At 37.7% G+C, this 25,251-nt stretch overlaps 1 long non-coding RNA gene across 3 annotated transcripts in view; it reads right to left on the minus strand.

Moving 5' to 3' along the window:
- The window catches only part of LOC127518002 (uncharacterized), a 36,606-nt gene extending 13,250 nt beyond the window's left edge, over window positions 1-23,356 (minus strand). For 2 of the 3 annotated variants that reach the window (XR_007931422.1, XR_007931424.1), the window contains exons 1-6: window positions 22,548-23,356; window positions 21,322-21,588; window positions 20,049-20,126; window positions 19,193-19,322; window positions 10,395-10,579; window positions 10,118-10,268 (exon numbers count right to left, since the gene is read on the minus strand). This is a non-coding gene — a long non-coding RNA (uncharacterized LOC127518002). The remainder of the gene's footprint in view (window positions 1-10,117; window positions 10,269-10,394; window positions 10,580-19,192; window positions 19,323-20,048; window positions 20,127-21,321; window positions 21,589-22,547) is intronic. The other variant, XR_007931423.1, reaches the window with a different exon arrangement.
- Window positions 23,357-25,251: the final 1,895 nt, after the last annotated feature.

The raw sequence follows: 25,251 nt of genomic DNA on the forward strand, positions 1-25,251 counted from the left end.
AACAATTGGCATTTGCATTTCTGTGTCCCCTTTCTATGTTCTGTCCTTTCCTGTTTAGCCTGGGCGTCTGCTGGGCGTCTGTGGGCAGTAAACAAAAGACGGCTACGTAACCGCTGTGGCACGCTTAGAGAGATGGGATGGTTTTCATTTTGGTAGGAAACACAAGGCTGATCAGACACTTCCACTATAAAAGTGAAGTATTTTTGACAAACTCTGCATCATGTATAAATGCTCTGCCTTATTCTTACAAAAATCTATTAATTATTAATATTTAAAATAATCTTAAATTAATAAAAAAAAACAAAAAATTATCTTGATATTGGAATGGTAAATTTTTTAATATTTTGATTAATAGAATTTACATTAAAACACTTTCTGCTATTTTTTCTAAATGAGGGAGCACATCATTAGCATAATACACCCACAAACCATATCCATATATAGACTATCGACACAAGCTCTCTGCAAACATATCATTTCGATCTCTAAAGATATGGTCTCATCTGAGAGCATGTGCAGCAAAGTAAAGCCAAGTGCACCTAAAAACCAGTTGAAAACACACAAAGGCCTAGACCACATGTGAATGGCTGCAGACTGAGTACACACATAATTTTTGCTACTCTGAAATAATCAAGGGTCATTATTATTATGAAGGAAAAAGGAAAATAATGAATTTTAAATAAAAAAAAATACATAGTTAATTATTATTGTTAGTGAAGTGCAAAGTCACTGATGTTTGATGTTTGCACACAGGTTTTAAGTGTGGTGAATGAAACCCATTGTGTTTAAGAAAAAAAACAGCTGTGATATTTCCACCTCGCCCTCTTTTCTCTACTTGTTTTGGACCAAATCAGCATTTCTAACTCCTGCTTCTCTTTTTGCTCTTTAATTTACTTCCCTTTTAAATTCTTCTGCTCTTTCAACTAATCTCTGCCATCCTCTGCACAGTCAAACCCTAGAGTAAAACCCTAGACCGCCTTTTTCACAGAGTCTCTCAATTGCCATCCATCCCCTCCCCACTCCAACAGTTTGATCTACTGAGAGTCTTCACTTTTACAGTGACATCTGTGATTAGAAACCGTGTATCTGCCCACCCACGTGCTGCACATCACACAGAACAAGCTGTCGAAGATGTAAAGACATCACGTTCTGCCAAAAGCATGTACAAACGTCACCCCGAGATCTGGCTGACAGAGCCGTCCTGGGATCACGTGTTGGGGTGTGGGTTTTAATAGGCAGCCAGGCTGCATAAAACTCTCTGCTTTGTTTGTTTTGCAGCCTTCGTACTGTAAAATCCTAAAGCGATTCTCAGCACCGCCCTCTTCCATTGAGTATCTGCAGAACAAATGTTCCCCACACTGGAGTTGTTACTGGCCACACGGTGGAGGAGGATGTTTGGAGGAGAACAAGAGAGAGCATGTGTGCTTGTGTGGTGCTGAAACGGACTGATGTGTGAACACACACACACACACAGTGGAAGGCAGGGCCCGAGGGCCGTGGGGTGTGTGTAAATGAGCATTATCCTCTCTGCAGCCCCTCACATCCTGACTCACGCCACATCACAGAACCAGACCCGGCCAGTCCGCGCTCATCCAGCCATACATCTGTCCCCGAGCACTGAGGGGACTGAAAAAGACAAACAGAGCGGAGAGCATAAGAGAGAAGCAGACGCAGCAGCCGCACGGCAGCATGCCGGATAAAAAGAGGAAAAGGAGTGATGGAGGAAGGATGGGTAGAGCAAAATGGATACAAAGAAAGAAAGTAATAGGGGAGTCCAGCTGTGTCCCATTAGAGGTGGAGCACAGGAGGTGGTTGGGGTTGGCAGGGGGCAGTGTCCAGGAAGTGCTAAGAGGGACATACAGCGGTCTGGACAAGGGTTTTATTAGACAAACTGCCCTCTGTCTTTCTCTTTTTCTCTCTCTCTCTCTACGCCCTTGGGCCTTGCAAGGGCTACACCAGTAGAAAACTATTAGAGCTGTGGAACTGAGGCCGGACCACCCAGAGACACGCATATTATAATGGCTACCAGGAGGAAGTCCTGCCATCGGGGCTGCAGCTGGAGAGAAAAAGAGACTGAGACTGAAAGAGAATGTGGATGAGGCAGACGGAGAAAGAGAGATAGATAAAGGAATAAAAGAGGCGAACCGCTGAGGTTTTGCCACTTGTGAACACAGCTCTCCTTTGATTTTTTTGCTTTCTGTCGCATTTAAATCAAACGTTCCCCCGCTGCCTTTTCTAATCTTGGCTTTCCGCACACTGTCGCTGAGGAGACGCAGGTTGAAATAGCTCGCGTGCTTGCATCACAAGCCGCGCCTGAGAAAATGCGCGCGGAATCTGAGGGCTTCGAGAAATGCGCACGCGCGCCTCAGTGAATGGACCTCGTCTGCAGCCCAAGGGGTAAAATACATATTCAAGACGAATAATTTCTCTGGTATGCCGGTATATTAGCATATTCATCATCATCGCCTTAGGTAACGTAACCAAAGTTTTTAATAACGGTATCTCGCTTTAAAAAGTAACTGAACCGCGACAAGCATATGTGGAGAATTTGACACAGCCACCCTCAGTGTTAACATTCCGGAGCAGGATGTGTATACCGGTAATGAGCCTTGGCTCGGACTTCTGAGATCCTTTCTTCAATTGTCTTTGATCTTCTCCATCTGAGTTGTATATTGTACAGTCCAAACATGCGCACCGTCGCTGTCTGAAAACCACAAGAATGTTTGACCAAATAACGTGATTCCTCGGCAGGAGACATGGAAAGAAAGTATAGCCAAGGTGAGGGCGGAAATTTGTTCTCAAGGTCAAGTTAGAGATGAGAAAGACGGTAGATGTTTGGGCGGGACTCATTTGTTACCATGGTTGATGCTGTTACCTCATCCAAATACAACAGACAAGGGTGGATCCAGTTTAAGTCTAGCCTTTGACTATACTGGCTGAAAAACTATTTACATGAAAAATATCTTGATATGAAAATATATCTTTATTTGGCAGAAATGGTCAAAGTATGCTATTTAGAATTCGTCACATGGTGGGTACTTTCTCATCCTGTCCAGCAGGGTTGCCATATGCAAAACCAGCCCAATACCACAACTCAAAATATCCTACTGTAACACGCAAAGCAAAATAACAAAATTCAGATTATGTATTCACAAATTTCCTTTCATTTGTTGGCATAGTAAATAAGGTAGGAAAGAAAAAAAGAGAAGAAAAATTCAAGTTAACAACCATAGAAAACAATTAGCCTGATAAACCTAACATAATCATGATTCATCTGCCCTCTGGACTCACAAGTACACCAAATCCTTCTCTGATATGAACCAGAAGATGTTTAATCATATCTTTCCACCTGTAGTCCCTAATGGCCTAACATGGTCGACAATGCAGAAAAACTACTATGTCAAGAACCTTTTGACTAAAATGTTTATTAGTTTCAGTGACATTTATTCATTCGTATTTAGTTCCCTTTCAGTCGGTCACGTTCGACGTACGTCAGTAGTGACTGACGAATTGCGATATCCCAATTCGTCGGTCACTACTGACGTACGTTGAACGTGACCGACTGAAAGGAAACGTCTCGGTTACGTATGTAACCCTCGTTCCCTGAAGGAGGGAACAGAGACGTACGTCAGTAGTGACCAACGAATTGGGATATCGCAATTCGTCGGTCACTACTGACGTACGTCTCCGTTCCCTCCTTAAGGGAACGAGGGTTACATACGTAACCGAGACGTTTTTATTTAATTTTACTCAACAAACTCTCTGTTTAGTCTGTTCTGGTTCTACCTTAATATTATAAAGCGACGAGAATACTTTTTGTGCGCCAAAAAAACAAAATAACGACTTTTCAACAATATCTATTGATGGCCGATTTCAAAACACAGCTTTGAAGCTTTACAAAGTTTTTGTTTCGAATCAGTGGTTCGGAGCCCCAAAGTCACGCGATTTCAGTAAACGAGGCTTCATTTACGTGATCCGAACCACTGATTCAAAACAAAAGATTTGTAAAGCTTCGAAGCAGTGTTTTGAAATCGGCCATCACTAGATATTGTTGAAAAGTCGTTATTTTTTTGGTGCACAAAAACTATTCTTGTTGCTTTATAATATTAAGATAGAACCACTGTAGTCACGTGAACTGTTTTAAATATGTCTTTAGTACCTTTCTGGATCTTGAGAGGTTCAGTGACATTGCTGGCAATAGAGGCCATTGGATTTCATCAAAAATATCTTAATTTGTGTTCCGAAGATGAGCAAAGGTCTTACGGGTGTGAAACGACATGAGGGTGAGTAATTAATGACAGAATTTTCATTTTTGGGTGAACTAACCCTTTAACAAGTTAACAAAGAACAAATGTATCTTTTTAATTTAACATAAACCATAATGTTAAGCATTAGAAAAAAGAAATAGAGAAATAATGTAACGTGCCATATGTTAAATATTCATGGGAGAAATTGACAATTATATTTGTCTTTCAGTATATGAGAGAGGTAGCAATACAAGACTTTAAAGGAGTTTTTAAATAATAAAAAAGAGTTGATACGTAAGATGATCTAAGAAAGATTAATGTAGATTTTATCCTGTGTATAAATGCAACTTGTGAAGATTACTTGCGCTGGAAGGAGGCATAACTGTTTTAATTATTTTTGTAATTGATTTTAATAGTGATTAAGTGGTTTAAAAATGTAGATGTAGAATTTTTTCATTTTTTAAATCTTAAAAAGTGTTCAATTTCAAGGAAAGAGCAACATTCAAAAATGCATCCTTTAACCTAGTCACGGAGTTCACTTCAAAAAGTGAAGCTTATTCATTCACAGGTAATTATTAAACCACCAAAAGCTGTCCAACACAAAGATTTACGGATAGGGTGTCCCTGCCAGAAATCAAAGTGTTGGGAGGGTTTATTCTCCCTTTGGCCTCATTGTCACACTCACATAGTTGGTCTCTCGCTTCAACCTCATCCTGTCCGATTTAATGCTATAGGCTCCCTGGCAGAGCTCAGGTCGGAAGATTTAATACTTAAGCTATTCAATCATTAAGGTGTTTTATACATCTAGCCTCGGCCTTCTCGCTCCCTCGTAAAAAATAATATTTGTCTTTCCAACTGTACTGTGAACCACAAAGTCCTTATATTTTATTTTCATCTGTGCTGTAAAACCTTGTTCTTGCCCTCAGACCCACCCGGCCATGGGCAATTACCTTGTTCTGTAACTGTACTGTGGTGTGTGATCATGTATGTGTATGTGTGTCTGAAGATGTATGAGCTGAGCTGTGGGGAAGCCACACTCTGGGCAGGAGGTCAAGGCTACTTGAGATTGCGAGAGTGTGTAATATGTGCTTTAACTTCCCTTGGCCTGGCACACGAACGCACGCACACACCACACTTGCAGCCACGTTTTTCCAGGCCTGAGATGTTACTGCTTCTGTGGTGGCAACGAAAAGACAAGCTGTAAATGAAGTGTGAGAAGAAGTTGTACAGAGTGGACAAGTGGAGAATAAGAGGTAGAATGAGATCAGTTTAACGAGAGAATACACCTGGACCCATGACCGGGTTTCATCACTGAAGAACCCAATGGAACAAACCAAAGTCAAACAACGTTTCTCATATCTGGCTCTTTTATAACTCCACAGTGACTGTCCAGACGTTTAACATCACTGTGTTCTTGAGTGCTGTGTCAAGTCAGCTAATATTATTGCTGCCTCATTAGCTAATCAAAGTGCTAACTTATGAGATGAGATGAGTGATCCTGTTAGCATTGTGAAGAGGCATCTTCAGGGCTGTCATTTTTCTCTTCTACAGGCTCATTAGAGGACAACGATCTGCTCATTAGGAGTGTAAGTAGCAGGCCTGAATATGAGGAACACTCCAGAGAGGCTGCTCAGAGCAATGGCTATGTTTGGAATAGCATACTAGCATACTACTCAAACTATTTTTGCAAATTTTCTGTATGAATGGAATACCTGTTGCATACTACTACATTTGGCAAAATGTGCAATACATAGCAAAGCATTGAGGAATACTATATCCTATAATGCAACACACTTAACCTTCCATTTCAATGTGATGAATGACCCAGATGGGTCAAAGACGAAGAAGTGTTTTCAAGCATCAAAACTATAAATATAGCTAATATAGCTAGTAATATAGCTATGGGTCCTGTTTAATATATATATATATATATATATTTTTTTTTTCTGAACCAAAATTAAATATCATATCATACATTTTAAAATAAAATTTACATTTATTCTGCCAAAACTTTGAAAGTAGATGTTTTACTTGCATTTAATGTGCTTTCTATGTATATAAAATCACTTTTGTAAATTTCTATTGACAGACATCTAAATGTCCTTGACCCATATATATATATATATACACACACACACACACACATACTATATATATATATATATATATATATATATATATATAGTGTAAATATAATAATATAACACATATCAGTTTTATAAATCAATTTTTACCAGGTAGCTAAGCTAACTTTTTCCAGAGTTAGAGAATAGTACATTAGAATCTTCTGTAATTTACTCAAGATAGGACTTTTTTCAAGACTATTCATAGCCCTCAGAACTAATAAAACAAGCTGCTTGTTTTATATTTCTTAGTTTGTGTTTGTTGTGTGAGTTTCACAACCATGTCATCACATCAGAATACAGAAAATTGAGCATCCATTTGACCAGCTTCGAATTAAACATTAACTCCTGTTCTCTTGTTAAAGCCGCTAGCACGTCACTCTGGAGGTTGTAAATACCTGCTCATAGCCTCTTCCCCACCTCTCTGTGTATAGCTACAGTAATGAGGTCCACCAGGTGGCTCAATATGTACATGTGATATATGTGTAATTTGACAATATTAGATAGCCCTGACCGATGACACTATGAAAATTCCTTAAACACATTCTAGTAACTTCAGTATACAACAACCGTACATCACTACATGCGATTTTCACAACTAGAATACATCCACAAAAAAAACATCTGTTTATCATTTGAACAGGATCCACTGAAGATATTTTGCCTGGATTAAATGCAGATTAATCAGATTGTCGGGTGTGTTATTATTCCTCTGATTATATTTTTAGGGGATTAACTTAGATCATGAGTAGAATGTCAATTTTTTGGCTATGGCAGTCTACACTCTCCATAGCAATAGTTTATATTTCCCTTCTTTGACATCATGAATGATTTTGTCACCTCTGTCCTTTCCATCCCATTAATAAGGCAAACACATTACGGCACAGCAAAGAGAAGATAACAGGAGCCTGAATTTTCCTCTTGAACCTCCTCCCAAAGAATAAAAATATTATCTTATACTCATTTATGATTTGAGCTTTGACTTTGTAATTTGCTTTTAAGGTTTCGAGAGTGAGCCGGCCCCATGGACAATGAGAAGCAGCAGCTGAACTAAGCCAGCGAACAGAAATGACTGTGGGCATGGAAAAATGATGTATTCGGTATTAGCATTAGGTTACAAAATTCAGCATTGTCAACACTTTTGCTTCTCTTTCTTTCACCCTAAAGGGAGGAGCAGGGGTTGAGTGACTCTACCCTCTGCCAAACCCACTTAACCTTCATAGCCCTCATTAAACAAATCTTTTATGGATCCATGGCCTACTGGTTTCGGACACACTGAGCTGGAGTCTAATACAGGACACCTGAGGTCAAATTTGGTTTGGGATATGGTCCTGTTCTTGATTCGACCCTCCTTCCCCATAATTTCCTGTCCTTTCTGTCTTCTCTCTCGTAAATAAAAGCGCCAAAAAAGACCAAAATACCTCATGAGATCTGGCAGTGATAGAAAACAACACGCATTAGCAATTCTTTCATGCTCTCACCATTCCATCTAAGATGAATGTTCTCTGTCTCTGAGGGTCTCTTTCTTTCTCTCATGTGCTTTCTTCCTCTCTGTCGACCATTATCCCGGTTTGTCTATTTTCCTACGCCACGTTTGTTTTTCTGCAGCATTCCAGCGTTCCATTGCCGCATTAAAGCCGGATTCCTGAGTATAAATGGATTACATCATTGTTATTGAATAGATGTTGCTAATTCAAACGTGCTGTATGGATTTGTTTTTAGAAATCAAGTATAGTAAGTGTTCGGGGAAGAGCAAGGGCGCTGGACAGAAAGAAATGGAGAGAAAGCCACAGGAGCAAGCTAAGGAGAACTCATCTAAACTTTATTTTTTACCGTGAGTGTTGGGTTTGGAGGTACGGCCGAGATTTGTGGCCGGCTGTGTTTGGGTTTCTCCCTATCTGCTGACAGCTTTCTCCGTTGGATCGAGGCAGGACGCTTCCCACAGCGCCGTAGCCAATCATGCCAATCAGATTTGACATTTCGAGTGGGCCCCAGAGTCAGGCCGAGCAACAGACTGACCTGTGAGCTCTGTTAACAATACCACTCAGCAGATTTCAACACCCGCTCAGTTCCCAAACACTGCTGTGCATCTCTAGGCTTGATGTTGCCGAAGAGAACAAATTGAATTGGGCTTAAATTGAGCGCTGGACAAGAAAAAACACAACATTATATGTATGCTTCATGAATAGCGCACTGAAACGCAGCAAATTGGCTCAAAGGGCTGTTGGGTATTTTGGGACATGTTAAAGCACATGATTTTTGAAACATTTCCCTCAGACTACTGTTCTCTTGGGACCTCACAAAGTAAAAACCCAAACAGAGACAGCCAACTTAGGTTGCATAAATGCAAACATGGAGGCGTGTATAAAACTGAGCAAAAGTGATCAAAAAGAAGATAAAGCTGGAGTAAGAGAAGTCTGAGAGTCCTGTGATTATTCCCATGAGATTTTCTACATTTGCACACAGTTCTTCTGACCACCCAGCCCATCACTACTGCCCCTCACCCAGCCTGGAGCATGAGCTGGAAAAAACTTCACTGCCCACTTCCTCTTCTTAGACTATCTATTCTTCCCATATTCTCTGCCACTCCCAGTCATATTATATCAGCTCGTAAAGGTGAGACTTTGAACCCCGTTCTCTTGCCCTACTGCGTGTCCATTAAACATCAAGTAGAAGATGTATCTATACATTGAGGATTTCAAGAGGTATAGGGGAGAGAAGGGAAGTTTTTTTAAAGTCAGTTTTTTGTATATCCTCATGAGAAGCAGGAAAAAAAAAAAGTGTGATTTTTTTAAATTATTGTCATTACATTGTTTGGAGCATAAGAAAACAAATTATTTATTTATTGGTAAAAAAAAAAAAAAGATATTTTATTCATATGTTATGCTATGTCCACTGTAGGATTCCGTTATTCAAAATACGTATAACATAACGTATAAGGCATGAAAAGACGTATAGGCAAAAACTATGGAATTTTTTTTTTTTTTTTTTTTTTTTTCATTCACCAATCAGTTTTTAGGTTTCAGGATTTTCTTAAGCCAAACATTGTATGAAGATAATTCTCAACTATGTTATGAAAGATATATCAGAATGATTTGATACTATTTTACTTTATGCAATATATGTGTAAAATGGGTAGTCCCATTCTATACAATGCATGTTCTTGGGGCAACATGTAATGAAAAAGAAGTGTATGGGAGTAATAATTGGCATAATTTTCATAAAAATGTCTAATATTTGGAATATTAATATATAATTTCTTTCCCTATTCACTTGTTGTGTCTCCCAAAATGCCTGATTTACATGCTTCACGTCCTGGAGTCCACAATAGTGGACGTATAAAAATTGATGTCCTGTTTCGTAACAGAAAGTCATATTCTGATTTGAAACCATATAACAATTTCCTGAGATGTTGATATATGACAAACAATTTGAAAATTAGTCAGATTTAAATGATAATTACAAAATTATATTTCCATAAGAGTGCTAAATTTGATCATTCAATCAATGTCAGTCATTTTTAAAGATCAAGCAGAGGGAGTTGTCATTGTGAAACTCCAAACATTTGGTATCTCTGAAAAGCCCTGAATGTGCTCTTTACAGGACATCCAGAATTAAAACTGTGATATGTACAGTGTCAGAGAAATTTGCTAAAATATAATGTCCACTACAGTGGACAAAAGTGTATGCTTGGGTCTCATGAGGATATGCACTTTTATAAAGGCTATTCAGTGTTTTCACCATTACCAGTGGGCTACTGTTGTTGCAGTGTGAACCTGGCACAAGTCTTGAAGTCCTGCAAACCCTCAGAAGAGTGAGACTGCTGTTCTCTTGATGGTTAGGAGAGTTTGTTTCCTGCCACTGCTGTTGTGATCTGGCTTTGTCATTAACACCACTGCTGTCAGAGGATTACAGTAATAGTAGAGATTACCATCTCTCACTTTCTAACCACACAAACCAAACCTTAGCACCTAGTCTGATGGGACTAGCTTTTTCTAATTTTCCCTCTCCATCCTCACTGTACCTCAGTGTCTGTTCCTCTCTTTCTTTGTCCCTTCCTCCTTTCCTCTCTCTTTCGATCTCTGGTGCAGATGTTGCAGCGGTAGCAAAGGTCAGAGGTCACTGAGGGTTTGGGTTTCCTGAGCACAGCCTCCTGTAGAGCTCAGTCAGGGCGCTTCCTTCAGCACAGCCCACTCACTGCAGCCTCCTCTGCAAAAATATTAGTCTTCAAGCAGCACAGGGGAAAAATCAGAGCGAGGGAAAATATTCTTTTCCTTTGCCAGCTTTGATAGTACAATCATGGCTTCACCTTAATGTACAAAATTCTCTGTGAGACTGCACTTTGCCGAGCACAAACACAAGCAAGGTTTGTGTGGGTGAAAACCATGTCCAGGTCATACTTCACCACAAAATCAAAAGAAAGAAAGAAAGAAAGAAAGAAAGAAAGATATTGCTTAAACATATTACATATTGCTTAAAGACAATGTAACCTATTAAGGAACTTTATCAGAAAATGGTCAAAACAATTGATTAACATCATTTTTATTTTCATGACAATTAAGCACATTTCCCACACATTCTAATTACCTTAATGCTGGTGAGTCTCCCTCATTATTCCTAATGATTCTCATTACATTAAAAATGTAAGTCAATGATTTGACTTATTATTGACTTATGATTTTTTTTAATAAAATCAGCATAAATAAAGGCAATACAACAAATACCACCACTACATATAAGTAGATATACTTTACCATTTAATTTTTCTTTTCTCTTTCACATTATGGTAACGAGAATTATATTTTTCTCAATACAGTATTTACAATTTTAGGGGAAAATGTGCTTATTCGTTGTGAAAGTAATATAACAATGGGGAAAATCTTAAATGTCTTAAAAGTAGGCTTAATTTTCTTTAAGCAGACTTTTGCTTTAATACAATTTGTACATTAAAATTTCACAGATTTGCACATTTAATTGATGACCTAGAAATACTGAAGAGTTTGAAATTTAATAGCAATTAGTTAGTAATTATATTAAATATTCAATTTAATAAAGATTTTGAAACCCAAATTTTCAATGTGATCTCAGATTTTGGACCCTGCTATTTTTATACATACATATATATATATATATATATATATATTTTCAACATTAAATGTGCGCATGTGTTTGTGTACAAGCAAAGCCTATGAGTTTGTGTAAGTGTGTGTGCGTGCGCTATAGCAAGGGCCCGGAGGTCCGGCCTCAGCGCTCTTTATAAACACATCAGTTGGGTTGACAGTGCACAGTAGGGGTGGACTGCAAGGCAGGGAACTGGGACACAGTCCTCATAAAAAATCACTTCTAATTTATTTCCCCCCAAATTGGAAAGTGCACGCTCACACCTGACTAAATCATCACGCGTCAACAGGAGACGGCCCCCCGCCGCACACAGGCGAAACCTGAGCTCAGCTTTGCTGCACGGTCTTGGGCCAGCCAGGCAGAAAAAACACACGAATGCACTGCACACCCTGTAATGGATTCTGCAGATGTGCCGGTCCAGATAGCTCTGTTCTCAATATGGCACTTATTATTGAAAAATCCTTTATCAAATTTGTAATTTTGCTCTTTTTTTCATCCCCATCTCTATCTCTCTCTGTCTGGTCATGATGGCCTCAGAATGCCCTCTCACTCTTTCTTGGGCTCCCTCAACCCTTTCTTGTGCCCTACCACCCTCCTCCCTTCCCTTCAATTCCTTCCTTCAGCTCATCTATCACTTGTAGGCCAGTTGGCGTTTGTAAGCAGGGTGTCCATGCTCAGCATGCTTCAGGAAAAAGATTCCTTCCCCTTAATCGCATATTCTGATTATAACTCATAATCAGTTTTTTTGATCAGATTATTTTACCTCTGTGTTTTCCCCCACATTTTTTTAAGGTTCCTGCCTTGTTCACACTCTTTCCGTCCTCTTTTTCTCTCTATAGAGTCCAAGCTTCCAATGCCTAATGTGGAACACACGTTATTATGCCAGATCGGATGCAGTTTAGTATAAACTTGACATAAACCAAACAAACAGCATTGATGCTCATGGGATAGGAGATCGAGACGGGTCGGTCTAGGAGGGTGGGTCTGACTGCTGCCACTCTAACACCCCTGAGACATAACACCAATGCAGACCTCCACCAAATGGCTCAGCTCATCTAATAATAATAATAATAATAGTCTCTATGTTTTAGCATGATGGCCTATGGGAATCTGTATCATAGCACAGCACAGTACTGGAGACAGGAAATAAACAAAACACCAAAATGAATAGGCCTATCTGGTAATTTATAAGGAATCGGACAACATTGGTCACGCTCACAAGAGTCATTCATTCGGCAATCTGATTAAACTGGTCGCACTGTAAGAATGATTCACTAAAACAAACCGTCTCATAAAAGTAATTCTGTCTGCATTGACGGAAGAATACAAAAACATGCAAAAACCGTTAATGGAATTGAACGTCATTGCGGCTCTAGTATTTTTTTAATGGAATCCGTTCCTATCCCTAGTAATACTGTTTGTTATGTTTTGTGAGCTGAGCACTTTATTCAATGACAACATTAAAAGCCTCAAAGTCAGTACTAATGTTCCAAAACCGTGCCCAACAAAGCTAAATAATTCATCATGCATCCCAAGTCTAAAACAAATAACGTATATATAGCAGTGTGGGCTAAACTAAACATACAATTTACACTCAGATACGCCATAATATTTAAGAATAGCTTTAAAATAACTAACAGTTCTTCTGAGAACAGATCTAGAGAGAGTAAAGGTGAAAGGGAGATTCCACGGCTGACTAATGTCCTGGTTTGGTAGAGAGTGAAGGACAGCAGTAGTCAAAGGTCAGTCAGGGTTAGGCTGTCAATGCATGACATAGAGCGCTTTAACTCTCCCTCTCTCTGCCCTCTCTCTCTCTAGGGCCATGCCAGATGTTAAAATCTATGTAACTACTGACAGGCCTACACAGATCTTTCTCTCAGCCTGTGACTGACCCTTGCAACCTCTGTTCTCACAGCTGTTGTACTGTAGAGCACTGTTTCCACAGAGATGGCAGACAGAACAGAAGGAGAGGATGGATGACGCTATAACTTACGCTGTAGAATGTTGTGTAACGGGGTTGATGTTTTCACTAAATATACTACAGAATGTGATGTGAATGATGTTAAAAAGGGTATAATTTGTATGTATGTGTTTGATAACTGATTATGTAATAAAAATACAATGTATTGTTTAAGATTTTGTACAATGATGTTCCCAGATTTGCACAATGCACAATGAATGTAAAAAGTACGGTGCTAAGGTATGGCTGGAATTCTTCCTGAGAGGATGGATGATCTCATGGAAAATATACTACAAAATATTTTATGTGTGTGTGGGTGAAAAAGAGAGAGAGAGAGAGAGAGAGAGAGAGAGAGAGAACAGAAAAGTTAACTAATAAATATGAAACAATAGACTATAAATATAACATAAAATACAAATATTAAAAGAAATTTGCTATTTTTCTTTACAACTAGACTGCATGCTTAAACCGTCTTTCGTTTTCATTTTATTTTTAACTCCGTGTCTGTCTTACAGTGTAATTATACATTTAAGTACTGAGTAATAACAATTAACTACATACTTACTACTTGCTTAGGGTTAGGATTAGGGTTTGGTTTATGGTTAGTTGCGTGTAATTATGCATAATTTATATGTATCACTACTACAGTAACATGTGTAACAAGGACACTAAAATAATTAGACTGCACAATCATCTTCTGAATACGTGCTATTTTCTATAATTTAGCATTTAGAAAATGAATTAATTAATGAAATTCAAACAATTGAATTTCCTGCTATTTTAGGTAATATATTCTACAAATTATAGACAGACAGACAGACAGACAGATAGATAGATAGATAGATAGATAATCAGGGTTGGAACTCTTCAGGACAGTGGACCTCGACGGCCAGAAAATCCTGGTTTATCTTGCTTCACATTTCACATTGTACATTCCTAAAACCCTGGGTTAACGTTATTATTTGTGCATTTGCGGCATCAGTGTCATTGATTGGATAAACGCAGCACGTGACCTGTTTACTCTAGCATTGCGCATCCTATTGCCGACTGTACTATCAAGTTTGTGCTGACATTTCGGACTATAAAGGTAAGAATGTAACGGTCTCTTCTTCACTCAAACTGTCGCGTTTTCTGTCAGGATTTGACATTTTTCCTCTCAAACACTAAAGTTACTGTTTAAATAATGTGCAGTGTTTCGGTGAAGCAGGCAAATATATGAGTATGCGATTGGTTGTCTGTTGCTGACCGTCTAGCTGTAACATTCTAACCCCTCATAATTTCACACTGTACAAGTTTGGCACCACAATGCAGGGTTCACACCGCAAAAGCGGTGCTAGCCCTGCTTCAGAGAAGGGTTTCATAACCCCGGGTAAAAAGCGGTGCTAACCACGCTTCTAAATTAGGGTTAGGGGTAGAGTTAGGGTTACTTTGCGTTACTTTACCCGGGGTTAAAAGCGGTGTTTAGAACGATGACAACCCAGTGTTAAGCACAGTGTGAAAAGCCCTAGAGTTGCCTGGCCGTGCTATAGAATGTTGTGGAAAAGGATGGAAAAGAGTGAATGATGTCAGAAAGTATGCTATAGAATTTTCTGAGAAAAAAGATGATGTCATAAAGAATAATACAGGATGTTTTATAGTAGCATGGGTAATGTCTTAAACTTCGACTGAACTCATGTAGTCTGTAGACATTAGAAAACTGCTTTTGTCAGTGCTAATATGCTCTGTGGTACAAATGCCAGCATGTTTTTCTGGTTTGGAATTTTAGTGAAGGGGATGAAAACTACGGTCTGGATTTTGTCACATTCGTGCACTGGATGTTTTTATACCCTTACAGTCCCTTATGGCTCCACTAATCTGCTAACCCACTGGATTTCAACATTCAATGAGCAACAGCCCAAACAATAATGCCACTTGGTATTATCACAACCATGCAAGAGCAACAGCCATTTAGACAGGAGACACACTGGGGTGTGATTTGCATGGGTGACCACTGGGGCTAATAAGACAAGCAAACATTTTTACAAACAAACACATCTGTTAAGGCACTGTCTCAGGTGATTAATCACTGTAGTAATTGTGGTGTAGTCCCCCCACCAACAAGTCAGGTTGTGTGCTGTGAGAAACATGATCTGGGCTAATACAACCTGCAGTGCTGTGCTAAGTTGTGTTTGTGTTATTACAGCTTGTCCAGCTGCATAAGCAACAATGCCTTGAAGAACTGAACACGCCCCAAGACAAATCCAAGCCGTACAACATCACATTAGACCATCATACCACCATAAACCGCCAAATTAAACACCACCATACCAGACTGATCTAAGTACCTTCAAACTGAACATAATCATACCAAACAAATGAGAGTATAATCAAACATCATCATAAACATTATCATACCAAACCACATCAAAACCATCACGTAACACCATTAAATCCACTCAAAATAACCTTTTCAAACACAAGCAAACTAAAAAAAATCTTTTGCTGGGTAGACATATTACAGATTATTTAGGAACTATTCAGTTCTTGGGACAAGAACAAACTCTTTCTCTGTGTAAACATACAAGATCTATTTTGTAACTTGGAACAAAAAAAAAAAGGAAATATTCTAAATGCCTTCCATTTGATTGAGTCAAATGTTCTCAAATCCAGTGGATAATTTCACTCAGTCTGCTAATTTTGGGTTAAGCAAAATTCATAATGTAAGTATTTGCTTTGGCCACACAAGAATTGGCCACACTTCACAGGAAGTTGAATTACATAGAATGACAAGCGGAAATTACTAAAGTGCAAAAGAAGTATCTATCAAACCTTCAAACTTTTTTTCAAAATTTTCAAACAAAGCTTTGTCATGCCAACATTAAAAGTTTATCTTGACAAACTTTTCTAGTGAAATATGATTTTCATATTTTTGTGCTACAAACACAGTCAGTGTTGGATGTGGATGGAGGTACTTTCTTCAGCTCATACTCGTTGATCCTCGCTCACTGCCATTATAAAGCTCGGATGCATCAGGATATTTATTAATATATCTCAGATTGTGTTCATCAGAAAGAAGAAAGTCATATACACCTAGGATGGTTTGAGGGTGAGTAAAGCTTGGGCTAATTTTCTTTTGAAAGTGAACTAATCCTTTAAAAGTATTAAAGTTGCAATGTACCAGAAGTAGCATCGATTGCAAGTAGTAGCAGTTGATTGTAATAAAGGAGCGGTGTTTAAGCAGACTAAATGATTGGAGAAGTCCTGCATACACCATCAGAGAGAAGTCTGTTATTTTACCGGAAGATCAAGTTATGACATTTTGATTCAAAATTACATGGTAAAACAAGTTAGAAAGTAGCATATCTGCATTGATGAATTTTTCACAATAAGATCATTCAAATGCATTTAGAAAATAGATGAAATAGTGAATTTACATTTCATTCTTGTGCAGGACCCAGAACAGCAGATAAAAATACAGTCTAAATGATCAGGTACCTCCTTCTCTAACCTGTAATCAATTCCTTTAACTTTACTGACAGAAAATGACAAACTGATACAAATATCAACACTTTGAATTGCTTCTTTAAAGGGATAATTTACCCAAAAATGAAAATTCTGTCATTATTTACTCACCCTCAAGTTGTTCGAAACCTGTATAAATTTCTTTGTTCTGCTGAACACAAAGGAAGATATTTGGAAGAATGTTTGTAACCAAGCAGATCTCGCCCCCCATTTACTAACATAGTAGGAAAAAAAAAATACTATGGCAGTCAATGGAGGGGAGGGGGGACGCGATCTGCTTTATTACTAACATTCATCCAAATATCTACCTAGAATGTTCATTTTTGGGTGAACTATCCCTTTAAGTATTTAAATTTATAACTAAACATCAAGACTTGGTCTCATGTATATTTGATCTTAATTCTATGCATTTCAGCTCATTTCATTCTCAACTCCCCCTCTCAGCTTTCAACTTTCCCCCCCCCCCCCCAATTGTACTCCAGAATCACAAATGAGTTGTGCTGAACGAGACCACCAAAAAAGGCTCCAAAACGTGGCGATTAGGATCTGGGTAAACCAACTCTGCCTTCTACTTTCTTCCCCTCTTCTCTCGCTCTGTCTTTCTTTGTCTCTCCCTCTCTATCTCCTTTTCCTTCAATCCCTGTGTGGCTATATGTAACATCAGTAAAGCTGTCAGGCAGCACAGCCAAGATAAACAGGCCGAGGGCTGGGTTCAGAGGTGAGAGGGGCTGAAATGTTTTTCCTAAGGAACTGAGGGACCCCTGGAGAACCACGGCTGGGGCCAGGCAAGGGCCAGCGGGGAAGACGATCCCCTCGATTGCCCTCTCCACACTAACACATTGGCCAATCTCCTCTCTCTCTTTTTCTTTCTCTCTCTCTCTCTCTTACTCTCCCCTCTTTCTCCTCGATCTGCATCTGTGTACACAAATACTCTCAACAGGATCCCCTTCACACGTACACACACACACACTCATTCATTCATTCGGCGGACTGGCTCTTTAAATTACTGCTGTGTCAACACAAAGAGCTGACACTCACATACACTCTATGCAGGTACACATGTACAGTAGATGCCAGATATGGGAATATAACTAAACATACTTATTTTACATAAACGTGCTGTGAAAATAAAATTAATTTCTACTTCTTTTGTTATCTTTTAAAAAAAAAAAAAACTACTATATTTACTAATTTGCAAGTATGCATGGCAAAAGTGTGCCTGTACTGAATGTGAGCATATGGTATAGACCTTGGGAGGGGTGATATCACTCACCCGAGAGTGATCTTTCTCCCTCTTGCTTTCTCTCGTCTCAGGCTCTTTTTTATAGAGAGGTTACAAACAGAATGACTGAGAAAGAAAGAAAGAAAGAAAGAAAGAAAGAAAGAAAGAAAGAAAGAAAGAAAGAAAGAAAGAAAGAAAGAAAGAAAGAAAGAAAGAAAGAAAGAAAGAAAGAAAGAAAGAAAGAAAGAAAGAAAGAAAGAAAGAAAGAAAGAAAGAAAGAAAGAAAGAAAGAAAGAAAGAAAGAAAGAAAGAAAGAAAGAAAGAAAGAAAGAAAGAAAGAAAGAAAGAAAGAAAGAAAGAAAGAAAGAAAGAAAGAAAGAAAGAAAGAAAGAAAGAAAGAAAGAAAGAAAGAAAGAAAGAAAGAAAGAAAGAAAGAAAGAAAGAAAGAAAGAAAGAAAGAAAGAAAGAAAGAAAGAAAGAAAGAAAGAAAGAAAGAAAGAAAGAAAGAAAGAAAGAAAGAAAGAAAGAAAGAAAGAAAGAAAGAAAGAAAGAAAGAAAGAAAGAAAGAAAGAAAGAAAGAAAGAAAGAAAGAAAGAAAGAAAGAAAGAAAGAAAGAAAGAAAGAAAGAAAGAAAGAAAGAAAGAAAGAAAGAAAGAAAGAAAGAAAGAAAGAAAGAAAGAAAGAAAGAAAGAAAGAAAGAAAGAAAGAAAGAAAGAAAGAAAGAAAGAAAGAAAGAAAGAAAGAAAGAAAGAAAGAAAGAAAGAAAGAAAGAAAGAAAGAAAGAAAGAAAGAAAGAAAGAAAGGTATCTAGGTACAAAAATCAAACCAGAAGTATTATAAGCTTGAATGGGGTGATACACTAAAACAAGGTGGAAAAAGAGAGAGAGAGAAAGGCATATGGGCCTGACATGTCAATGCCAAGAAAAGCATGTTAAACTGAATTAGGACAATAAGATTGACAGAGCACAGGAAGAAGAACAGCAGAGGGTGAGAGAGTTGGCTTGGTCTGAGCACATACCGGTTCCCTGCCATATGGACCGGCGTTCATAATGCAGCTCAAAAGCAGAAGGACTCATCTGGGATCCGATTCCTTTTCATCCTATGCTGCTCCTGGTTCTCAAAGCTGATTCCAGTTCAGCGCTCCTGAACTGTAATACACCAGCACAGGTTAAACAGTAAAACTACGGTCAATTCTGAAGGTTTAAAGGGTTAGTTCACGCAAAAATGAAAATTCTGTCATTAATTACTCACCCTCATGTCGTTCCACACCCATAAGACCTTTGTTCATCTTCGGAACACAAATTAAGATATTTTTGATGAAATCCGAGAGCTTTCTGACCCCCTCCATAGACAACAATATAATTACCACTTTCAAGGCCCAGAAAGGTAAAGACATTATTAAAATAGTCCACGTGGCTACAGTGGTTCAACCTTAATGTTATGAAGCAATGAGAATACTTTTTGTGCTCAAAAAAACAAACAAAAATAATGACTTTATTTAATAATTTCTTCTCTTCCCTGTCATTCTCCTACACTGTTGACGTAGTAAACACAGTGCAGCACTTCCGGGTTCATCAAAAATGTCTTAATTTGTGTTCCGAAGATGAACGAAGGACTTACAGGTTGGGAACGACATGAGGCTGAGTAATTGATGACAGAATTTTCATTTTTGGGTGAACTAACCCTTTAAGAAAAGAATGAGAATGAAACACAAGGTTGAGAAGTAAAACAGACAACAATTTAAAACATTTAAATTCATGCATCATCAAAACAACATCTACATTAATTCAACAAATAAGTGCAATTTCACTTTTAAATTGGTGCTGTCAGGTTCTTGTAAAATATAACAAGTGAGTAATTCATGCTGCTTTTACCTTGAGGTTGGGCATCATGGCTGGCAGTAATGGAGTAGGAACCAATACATTCTTATTGAATATGGAACCACATGTTGTCTGCATACAGCGTCAATTAATTTTCATTCAGTAAATGTACTTATATTCATGACATTACACTGTAAAACCAACAAGTAAGGTGCACATACGCTATCGCTCAAAAGTTTGGGGTCTGTAAGATTGAAGATGTAAGATTTTTTATTTTATTTATTTATTTTGAAAGAATACTTATTTACTTTACTTCTAATACTTTTATTCAGCAAGTGATAGTAAAGACATTTATAATGTCACAAAAGATTTCTATTTCAAATAAATCTTCTGAACTTTCTATTGATCAAAAATAAAATGTAAATGGTCTCCACAAAAATATTAAGCAGCACAATTGTTTTCAACATTGATAATATTAAGAAATGTTTCTTGAGCAGCAAATCAGAATGATTTCTGAAGGATTATGTGACTGAAGACTGGAGTAATGATGCTGATGCAAATTCAGTTTTGCCATCACAGAAATATATTAATAAAAAAGAAATATAAAATAGATTTTTTAAGTTGTAATATTTCAGAATATTACAATATTTTTATTGTATTTTTGATAAAATAAGTGCAGCCTTGGTGAGCATAAAAGACAAAAACATTTTTAAAAATGTTACCAACCCCAACCCCTTTTGAACTGTAGTGTATTTATGAGAATAGGAGTCCATTTCACAACCCACCACAAAAATAAAGGCAAAAACAACTTGGAAAACCCCAGCAACTCAAACCTGGCGTCGAGGTATATCAAGTCACCACAACAAAATGATAACCGGGAGAACAGAGAATTACTGAAACATTGTGTAACATGCATAAAATGCTGCTCTATTCCCACTTAAATATCTTTTTATATCTGTGTATATTTATTTGTAAACGTGCTTGCACTGTAAAAAAAATATATGCTCAACAAGTCAACTTGCTTTTACGTTACTTTAACTCATCAAAATAAAGCAATTAAATATAATTTTATTTTGAAATTACTTGTACAGCTAATTCGATTATACTTAAAAATTTAAGGCAGCAACTGAACTTTTTTTATAGAGTAGAATTTTTTTACAGTGTATGTTTATTTAATTTTACTATGCTTTCGAAATGTAAATCCACTTATTGACTATGCCAACAAAACTATTTGAATCTTGAGAGTTGTACTGGAAATCAGAAATGTATGACAAGAAGAAAGACATGAAAGAAAAAGTCACGAGGATGGAGCAGCATATTCTTTTACCTGCTTCAGAGTTTTTTTTCCCAGCTTTCAGCTTCCTGCCACTGCTGCCCATCAATCTACCCAGGCCACAATGGTCTGTGACAGAGCCGGGCAGAACCGCAGGGGAAGACAAACAGTGGTGGACACACAGCTCACTTCCTCTTCCCTCCCGTCATGCTACTCACACAGGGGTCTGCCACCCTGTCGGCCTCCCTCGTGCTCCACGGCACATCCTCTCGGCACATAAATACCCAGGAAAAACTTCCTGCCCTACTCCAAAACATGACCCTGAAAAAAACGAATGTGAGATGGAACAAAAATAGGGGAAGGGTTACATTAGAGAAGGAAGATAGTTGGCGTCACATGGTTTTATTGTTATTTGAGACATTTTATTGATTTATCCGATTTTGACTCTGTATTTCCGCATACATCCAACACGGGTTCAAACGCATATGCATCTATATGGAGAGACCCGGTGCAATTATATTATTTTCACTTGAGCTTTTTCCACAGCCCTGAGATGTCCTTTCATTCTCTCTCTCACTCACTCAGCATCTGTTACATCTAAACAGCCCACTTAACCTCATCTCTGTCACTTTCTCTGCCAGCAACATGCGCATACACACAGAGGCATACTTTCTCTGAGGTCTCACACAATGCATTCATGACAGAAAAGGAGAGGAGAAATCCTTAGTAAAATTACTAGAGGACATTAATCATTAGGGCAGATTATAAGCAGCCCCTGTACTGCCAGATGCCTCTCTGTTTGAGCCTCTGCTCTGCAATCTCAGGGCACTTCACCTCCGCTGCTGCTGCCTCTCAGGGAGGACGGCCATTGTTTCTGGCCAGCTTTTATTTCTTTATTCCTAACATTTTTTAAATAAGGCGCATTAGAGAGGTCTCATCATCTTTTCCCGCTTTTCAGCCCTCCTCAGCTTTGAACTTGGGGGCTGAAAACCACAACCCACTTCAGAACCTTTAGCCCTGTGTGGCCACATACACATATATGCACATGAAGAAACCCACACATACACCACAAAAGACTTGTTCCTTCATAACATGGTGCTTCAGGACTGAGAAATAGTCCAAGGAAAAGTTCTCTAAAGACAACAAAAGGCTAAGGGGAATATAACTACACATGTGTGCACACACACACACACACACACACACACACACAGTCCTCTCTTAAAGGATTAGGGTATGAGAAGCAGTATTTAGGACTAAAACCACTAAAGTAGGGTTACTACCTTAGAAATTCTCTCTAGGAGTGATAAGTAGTCTCCACCTCCTCTCTCCATTCGTTGTGTGAAATTGAAAATGGCAGTGAGTTGATGTAGTAATAACAGTGCTCCACAGCTCCTGTGGTGATTGGTGACGCAGGAAAAAGTATTTTAGTGAGAGTAAGTGCGATTCCATGTTGCACATGATGGCCTCATACCTGTCAGCTGTGTGAACAAACAGACAAAGTCATAGGTAAATCTAAAAAGAGCGTCAACAACTGTCACACACATGTGCTGCAGGTAAAAATCTGGCAGACATAAACACATCGTCTGCTATATTAAACTAATATTAACATGTTTGTGCACTGAATCACCCCTACTGCCTATAACAATGGCATGGTAGTGCATTACGTTCAAGTATTAGGTGTGTAACATTCAACATTGTGTTGATGTAACAAGGGTGAGGTTAAGCCTTTACATGCTTTTATATTTCTCTAAAAAGAAAAAAAAAAAAAAAAAGGTAAAGTAACAGTCAAATAAATCCTTCATAAATAAATAATCTATAATGTTGGTATGAGAACTTATGACTGTGTAGCAATTATGTATATTCTATATTTTTGCAAAAAATAAATTTTAATGTCTAAATAATAAATTGTGTAGTGGTCAGAAAACAAAGGAATTTGTAAATAATCCACTATTCAGTTTTGTAAAAAAAAAAAAAAAAAAAAAAGATATATATACAGTTACTATAAATTCTTTTGTTACATTTACCTCATTTTAATTAATAATCTTTTATCCACCTTCGTTGCTCATTAAAAAGACATTGGTTGTCTTAAATTAATAATGAAAAATCGTATACACGTCTCTACATAAGTGTATGTATACATTATTTATCTATCTATCTATCTATCTATCTATCCATCATTTAGCAAACATGTTGAACAATTCATTAAATATATAATAAATAAAAAAATTAAGATGTAAAAGGACAATAAACGTATGAACATATATATATATATACATATATAGATAGATAAATAGATAGATAAATAGATATAGATATATATAGATATATATATATAGAAGGATAGATAGATAGATCGAAAGATAAATATACAGTCAAACCAAAAATTATTCTTTTTTTAATATTTTTAGACTTTTTTTTATATATTTTTACTAGTAGGTGCAGGACACTATAGTTAATTTATGTAAGTGAGGATAGCAAAAAAAAAGTCAACTGTGACATATTATACCCAAAAATTCTTCATACAGTGGACTAGTAAAATTGATAAAAATTTGGAACCAAAAATTATTCAGACACTTTGACCTGACCATGTTTTGCTTAAGTGTTATCTGACATAATTAAGATATTTTTTTCTGACACAGTTTAACTCTGAGATCTTGTCATATTTTATTACCATTTTTTTAAACTATAGTGAATAAACTGTATTAATGAATGAAATGTTCAAGGTGTCAAAATTTTGGTTTGACTGTAGATAGGCCTATATATATATATATATATATATATATATATATATATATTTTATATATATACACATACACACACACACACACCATGTTTGTTGTTTTTTAAATGTATACAAAGAACTCTTTTAACTTGTTCCAGAACATTTCATTTGTGTATTCACTTTGGCTGGCTGGGGTGTAGAGGAGGGATGACCAACAGGAGCAGAGGGAAAGACTTCCAAATTCCAAAATGTGCAAATAGTTTCCCCATTTCATTTCCTCTCCTGCACACAGATCTACAAATGTGAGCATAATGACAGTAAATCTATTCAGATAGCACACAGCAATCCAGTTCATTTAAGAATTAGTATAGTGGTGCATAGAGCACGACGGCATCTTGAAACAATGAATCACTGGAGAGGACACATTTGGACAACGTTTGCCCATAGTGTTAAACACTATAGGTGCAACAAATCCAGATTATCTGGCAATGGATTATCTGGTATTGTTTATCTCACACACACACACACACACACACACACACACACAACTCTCTTTCATTACCTCACACCACCATACTATATAGAATGGGGTTGGTGAAAGGTGCTTGAGAGCGGTGGAACATTAAGTGTTTCGAGTCACCCGGTGAACTCAAAGCTATTGTGCCCGTATGCTGGCCCATATCTGGGAGGCAGGGGGCTCTGCCGTGACAGGGTCCCATAAAGGTAGTAGGCTATAAGAGAGTGAAGTGCAGAGAGGCTTCATCCTGCGCTCTCTGCCCGCTTGCCTCTTCACTTGAGTATGTTCTTTGGTATGTGTTGCTCCCCAGCCATTGTGCATCTGTGCTCTCTATGGCCTTATCTCAGTGGTGTGGCATTTGCCCAATTGTTTTAATGCAACAACACTTAAATTGTAAGCAACATGTTGTTGTTGTTGCAACTCTATACAGCCAATATAAGTTTGTAGAGGCACAGGATATTGTTGTTTGTTTGTTTGTTTTTGCACTCCACAAATACATACAGAAGGTTTATTTTTGGCTAGTGAGTACAAATTTCTGTTTCAAACTTTAAAACGTTAAGATTTGGTTAAAATTGGAACCTTTATTTTTAAGTCTCAGATGATTTTTAATTTCATATTTTAATAAATACCCAAATAATCATTAGTTCAAGCCATATGTTAAGCACATCCTGGGATCTCAATGAATTGCCAGAAACGATGTGTTACTTCAGATCTGGTGTCAGGGATGTGTTTTCTGAAAGGAAAC

This window comes from Ctenopharyngodon idella, chromosome 8, assembly GCF_019924925.1.
Source record: "Ctenopharyngodon idella isolate HZGC_01 chromosome 8, HZGC01, whole genome shotgun sequence".
In the NCBI taxonomy this organism is placed as follows: domain Eukaryota; kingdom Metazoa; phylum Chordata; class Actinopteri; order Cypriniformes; family Xenocyprididae; genus Ctenopharyngodon; species Ctenopharyngodon idella.